Below are 7,082 nucleotides of genomic sequence, written 5' to 3' on the forward strand. Positions count from 1 at the left end.
TAAACCAATCTTTATCTTCTAAATACCTTGGGGTCTGGTTTGATTCCAAGTGTACCTGGAAAACCCATATTGATTATTTGTTAGAGAAATGCCGAAAAAGGATCCATTTTCTCCGTTCTATCTCCGGAACTTGGTGGGGCGCTCACCCGGAAGACCTCATCAAACTATATAAAACGACTATTCTCTCTGTTTTAGAGTATGGCTCTTTCTGCTTCCTCTCAGCAGCTGATTGCCACCTGATCAAATTGGAACGAATTCAGTATCGTTGTTTGCGTATTGCCCTTGGCTGCATACATTCAACGCATAACATGAGCCTGGAGGTGCTTGCTGGAGTCACTCCTTTAAAGCATAGTTACTGGGAGCTCTCACTTAGAATACTCATCAAATGTGGAACAAGTAACACACTTGTATTAGAAAACTTCGATAATATGCTTGAACTGGCTCATCGTTCAAGATACCTGCGAGTCTATCTCAACTACATATCGTCAGATCTCTGTCTTCCATGTTATAATCCACCTCGAGTTCACTTCGTCAACGACAGTTCCTCAATTGAATACGATCTGTCCATGAAACACGCTATTCAAGGAATACCAGATCATCTTCGACAAATATCTATCCCTTCCATTTTTCTGAAAAATATGAACATGTCAATTGCAATAACAGATATTTCACTGATGGTTCTCGCATTAACGGATCCACTGGCTTCGGTGTTTTCAACGTAAATTCAACCACCTTCCGAAAACTTCAAGAACCGTGTTCGGTTTATGTTGCTGAGCTGGCAGCAATTAATTTCGCTTTGGGGATAATTTCCAATCAGCCCGTAGACCATTATTTCATCTTCTCGGATAGTCTTAGTTCTATCGAGGCACTCCGGTCGATGAAACCTGTTAAGCACGCATCTTACTTTCTTGCAACTGTAAGAGAGCAGATGCGTGATTTGGTCGAAAGATCATTCAAGATTACCTTTGTATGGGTCCCATCCCATTGCCTAATCTATGGCAATGAGAAGGCGGACTCGCTAGCAAAGGTGGGCGCACAGGAAGGTGAAGTTTTTGATAGACAAATCTCGAACAACGAGTTTTTCCCATTACTCCGTCAGAGTACTCTTCAAAGTTGGCAAAGAAATTGGACACACAACGAACTTGGACGGTGGCTATTTTCCATAGTTCCAAAAGTTTCTGGGCGAGCGTGGTTCAGAGGTGAGGACTTAAGTCGAGGCTTCATTCGCGTGATGTCGAGACTTATGTCTAATCACTATTCACTAAACGCACATCTGTACAGAATAAACCTTGTCGATAGCAACTTATGTAGGTGCGGAGCCGGTTATGATGACATCGATCACGTAGTTTGGTTTTGCTCGGAAAATGACGCCTCCAGAGAGCAATTATTGGATACCCTTGTGGCCCGAGGTAAACAACCCTTCAGGGGAGTTCGCGGTGTTTTGGGAGATCGTGATGTTGTCTATATGCAGGCCATTTATAGTTTTCTTTGTGCTTCTGACATCAAAATCTAACATTTTGTTTTTTTTTTTTCTTTCTTTAAAGTTTTTTTTGTTCTGTCTCTGCCTTTTTGTTCCGTAGAGCTCCATAGCTCTTGCCATCCGGAAGATGCTCCCATTCGAACCATTCCTCGAGCACGACGACACGCCACATCGTCCCTGACGCCAAATACCCGGATGAGAAGCTGAAATTTCCTGATCCAAAATCCTAAGCCCCATCCATCCTTAAACATTGTAAACTAACCTCGAGTCACCACGAGTACGCTGGCTTCTACCCCCCTCTTACTAACCGTATAATAAAATGATATTGATTGTATATATCACAAAGAACAATGGCTCCGTAAAGTGTTATACACGCCTGAGCCTACCAAATAAACGAAATTGGAAAAAAAACTAGACTAAAATTATTGACACTCTCGAACTGCTGAGCAAGTTTTCGAGCCTTTTCTCCATTTGTTAATAAAATTTGGTTTTTTGAGTTTTTTTTTAAGATTTTTTGTTAATTTCCAAAAGGGTTTCGAACTGGGATCCAACTTCGAGACATTATTCTCAAAGTTGACATTTCTCAGAATAGCGAAACGTTTTTAATTTCATTTTGCAAATCTCGCCAAATAACTTTCAACGCGGGATCACGAGTTCTTTGGTATTGCCTTCGCCTCACATTTTTAAAACGGATCAGTAGCTGAAGATCGTCGTCACTAATAATGGAGTTGAATTTAATTCCACATTTTGGAATTGCAATGCCTCTAGCTTCGACAATTATATTTGTCAAAGATACGAGAGCATTGTCAATATCACTTTTGGTATCGAGATGAATATCAACATCAAAACTCCTATCGATATACGTTTTATATAAATCCCAATCAGCTCAAAAGTAGAGCTGATTGGATTATAAATTGCTTCTTGTTAGATTTTGAGCGTCACATGAAGGTGATCAGAGTCGGAGTCAGCACGAGTTAACAATTGGCCACACAGCTGACTTGAATCCGTTAAAACTAAATCAATTGTAGAAGGATTTAAACTGGAAGGAAAACAAGTTGGTCCATTGGGATATTGAATAGTATAATATCCCGCAGAACAATCTTCAAATAAAATTTCACCATTGGAATTGCTTTGAGCATTACTTCATGAACGGTGTTTGGCATTGAAGTCACCAATTATGAAAAAATGGGTTTGTTGCGAGTCAGAATTTGAAGATCAGCTTTCAACAAATTCTTTTGCTGCCCATTGCATTGAAAAGGCAGGTAGGCTGCAATGAAGGAAAATTGTCCAATATTTGTTTCAACAGAAACTCCCAAAGTTTCAAAAACTTTGGTTCAAACGAAGAATATAATTTATGTTTGATACGTCTATTAATGACCCCGCCACAGGGGCTGTTAAGACGATCAAATAAATAAAATCATTTGGATCTCTTCTGATGAAAAGACCAGGTTTTAAATATGTTTCACAATTGGCACATTTAGGAATCTTCTCTCACAGGACAGGCGTCCTTGGCGTGAGAGGTTCCACCACAAATCATGCATTTAGCATCCATGTGGCAATGTTTAGTTCCGTGACCCCATTTTTGGCACTAACGGCACTGAGTGGGGTTTTGGAAATTTCTCCCAGGCCTGCGGAAATGTTCCCATGTAACACGGACATGGAGCATAATACAGGCCTTTTCCAAACTTTTCATATTATTTAGTTTACTTTTGTTAAAGAGAACTAAATAAAATTCTTGAGAAATACCCCTCTGGGAAGTACCAGAGCGAGATTTATTTTTCATCTTAATTACTTGGACTGGTGAAAATCCAAGTAATTGAGAAATTTCAATTTTATGCTCATTGCTGAGCGTGCTTGTTTTTCTTCATTTGTTTGATTTTCTAATTGTCTTAGCTGTCATATGTACCCGTTTCACTCAATTCTCTCAATTCCATTTTATCTATTTTAGAAATATATCCTTTTCGTTGGAATTGTTTGAATCGGTTTATGTAGGCAAATCACTTCTTATGGAACCAATGCATCTATTCTATAATTTTGAACGGCTCCTACGGGACGAAACCCAACGAAATATAGGGATAAATAGATTAATTTACTACACAATTATGCTTAGAGTTTTGTTCAGTGGAGTGCCTTCACTTTACTCATAAGACGAATTTGCCTAACTAAGTATCTGGTTAGTACTATTCCATTTAATTCCACCACTGTAACTACACAAATACGTATGTCGACCTCAACAGCAGTAAGGTCGTTTTCAGCGTTTCAAAATTCAATAAGTAGATTGAACAGTGCCAACTCGTTAACTACATTCCACTAAAAATCTCTAAAATAGCCTCTTTAAAACTGAAAAATATGAATTTTAAGATCAACCGGATTAGATGGTATAATCAAGGAATTTTTAAACTAATTCCTTCAATATCTTTATCATCATGAAATTCATCACGTATCTTCCAACGAACACGAATCAACCGGTGGTGGCCCAAAGAAAGACCTAAAGTCAATGATCTACATTACCCCTATTATTTTAGATTGTTATTCGATTCGAGCCAATTCTACCATTCATTTCACTGAGCCAAACGTTTCTCAACCAATTCAAAACCATGCTATCACATTATTTCTTCAATTTACCACTTCTAACTGCGATTCATGCACATTAATCCTCTTATTGCCGTTATAGGCTGTGTTTTTATATAGACACTAATCCTTCGCCACCGCAAGCGACAGTTCCGTCATTTCACCCAATTTCTGCGAAGCTCACTTTCACTTTTTCATCCACATCCGGCCGACGCTACCCTTCAGCGGGCAAGCATACATACGAACACGAAGCAGCCCTTCACAGAGTGACACAGAGAATGCACGAGATCCACTCCAGATTCCCTTGCACTGCCAACGGGTTGGGACGACAATGAAATACACGAGAAGAGCATATTCTTCCTCGGAAGCGACAATCACAAATCCTTCAAGAAGTCAGCAAATCACTTCTTTATTTCTCCCAAAGCTCGAGTAAGCCGTACAAATAGGTACGAAGTGGACCATAAAGGCCAGAACCGGCGTAAGAGCACACAGTGGACCAAATCTCTATTTTAGATTACATACATAAGAAAGCAATTTGGAATAAAATTACTTGGTGAAAGGTGCATTTTTCGTGGTACAAATTTCAATATGACTTAATTGTCTGAGTTATAACAAATATCGTAATCCCAACGGATCCACCTATATCAGGAGAATCCCAGAAAAATTAAAAAATTTCTTTTGAAATCTTGATATTCGAAATTCAAGAAAAGAAAACATCGACTAGCCGACAATTACTCCAAGTTAAACTGCGGGGTTACTGCAGCTCGTTAGAATGATTTTAGGATACTCACACAATTTCGAAAATCTATAAGTTTTAATGAAATCCCTATGACTGATTGAAATCCCAATAGAAACACATCGATAATCGAAGATTTTCATGAGAAAACATTGCAAATGATTTATCAGAATTCGATAATTCTGGTAGATATCCCGTGTTCCAGCTGAACTAAGCAGGCGAAGAAATTTCACTGTCATTGGTTTTGATGCTCAGTGAACAGCTTGTTGATTTGTATTTGGTTTGATGTGCTGTCATATCTTGAACATATGACACGATGCTTCATATTTTCCAGTCTTTACTCCGAAAACACTGCATTTTGATTCAACATATTTCCATATTAACTAGGAAAATACATGATTCTTATAGGTTTGATCCACTGTGGAATGGTGAGGAAACCGCCCCGGAAGAGGAATATAAAAATAAACCACACGCAAACACACCATCCCCAACAGCTGCCGGGAGGCTTTGTCACTCTCACTGTAGATATTCTTCCACGCTACAAACCGCAGAAGCGCCAGTAGCATCAAAAGAGCCTCATCCTTTCTGCTTTCCGCTTCAATCCGTTCTTTTCTTCGTCTGCAGTGTAATAGTTGACAAACTTGTAAGCGTGGTACCAAGCATCAACAAACAACACACAATTCACTTCATCAGCTGCTACAAGTGACCTCTTCAAACACCCATCAACGTTTGCTACCAACTTCAGTAAAACACCATGCTGCTCCACCGAGTCACAAAACCGTTGAACACTGTAACAGGTTACTCAATCCGAACCGAACCATGGGGAGTGCCCGGTTTCGCGCGACCGTACCGGTTCAAGTCTCGGGGCAGACTGAAAGTGTTAGGAAAGCGCGAAAAAGGATTAACCGCAACAAACCAGCCAGTCAGCCAGCAGCCGAGACAACCGGGAGGCGAAACAGCTGATTTGTATCGGCCGTGCCTCCGTGCGGCGTCATCGTCCGTCGTGTCGGAGGATGGGATTCCGACCTCTGCGCTCGGGGACTACCTGCGAGGTCTCCACGTGGATGAGAAAGAGGTTTGTCATCGTCGCTGTACTACAACTAATCAAACGTGGTAGAGTATAGCCAATCAACATGGGATTCGAATGGGCATACAAATGCGAATATAGAACGCGGTTCAGTTTTTTTTTGTTTTGAAAAAGGGGATGCATATACGGATACTTAATTTTCCTATTGAGAGCGGTTTAGTTAAAGAACAGCAACACGATATGAACACGCTTTCTCCATAAAAAAGCCTGTTCGCGCTTTTCTTTGGGACACTTACATTCGACGGTCGCATTCAAGACATATGTGGGGGGAGTGTATATCGCATCATGCTATAGACACATTCTTCGGACAGGTCCACCAGAGCACCAACTTTTCAAACTTAATTTTTGACATTATCCATGTGTTTTCCATATTTTACAATACCTAAATCATCAAATAAAATATTTGGTATGTTATTAGTTTGACGAAAAATAAGTTTTTGACTAACAATTAGTTTAATAGATAATAATGAAGAGAGACGGCTGTTCAGACATATTAGCCCAAATTGACTGTAAATTGGGTTCTGATGCATCAATTTGTACTCTGTTGTCACCTATTGAAAGAAGAAAAGGTATAGAATCTGTGCCCTATGTGAAATTTGATTTGAAATTGAAGAAAAACTGATTTTCGGCAAGGTAAAATCAGTCACTAAAAAGCGTTGTAACGTCACGAAAAATTGACTGTTTTAAATTTTCTGAGAAGTACATATAAGCCTTGAATTCAAAATTTCGTATGCTCTTTGTACTCAAAAAAAGCTTTGTTTTGGTGGTAATAGAAAGAAAATCGGTGGTAAATAGCCTGAGTTTCACCTAGGTGAAGTTAGCGGTGTAACGTCACGGAAAAACATTCTTCATAAAGCCTACGGAGCTTGTAACATGGCCGGACAGATTGACTTAATTTGTGTTCAGCTCTAGGTTGAACATATAAATATAAATATAGAAAGCGAGTTTTCAATTGATGTGATATAGGGTGAAGTAGTGCTTAGGCGATATCACCCATTTCCGTCGGAATATGCAGGACAAGTGAAAAATCTGTTGAATTATTCTCTGTAAAGTAAAATAAAGCGGGTACTAACAAAAATGCACAACATAGGGCTTTGAATAAATACAACAGTAATGGCAATTGATATTTGCCCACAGTACAACCAGCTATATTGACTTCTAATCTAGACTTCTAGACTTCAGGGAATAGTTTCAAAGCTCGATGAAAT

At 39.4% G+C, this 7,082-nt stretch overlaps 1 protein-coding gene across 1 annotated transcript in view; it reads right to left on the minus strand.

Annotated features, from left to right (window-relative positions):
- Positions 1-5,669, minus strand: part of LOC134205863 (metabotropic glutamate receptor 1-like) — a 143,209-nt gene extending 137,540 nt beyond the window's left edge. The window contains exon 1 of the mRNA XM_062681521.1: positions 5,528-5,669. The gene's annotated coding sequence lies outside the window, so the exon portion shown is untranslated. The remainder of the gene's footprint in view (positions 1-5,527) is intronic.
- Between the last annotated feature and the right edge of the window lie 1,413 nt (positions 5,670-7,082).

The sequence above is a fragment of the Armigeres subalbatus genome, chromosome 1, assembly GCF_024139115.2.
Source record: "Armigeres subalbatus isolate Guangzhou_Male chromosome 1, GZ_Asu_2, whole genome shotgun sequence".
Lineage (NCBI taxonomy): Eukaryota > Metazoa > Arthropoda > Insecta > Diptera > Culicidae > Armigeres > Armigeres subalbatus.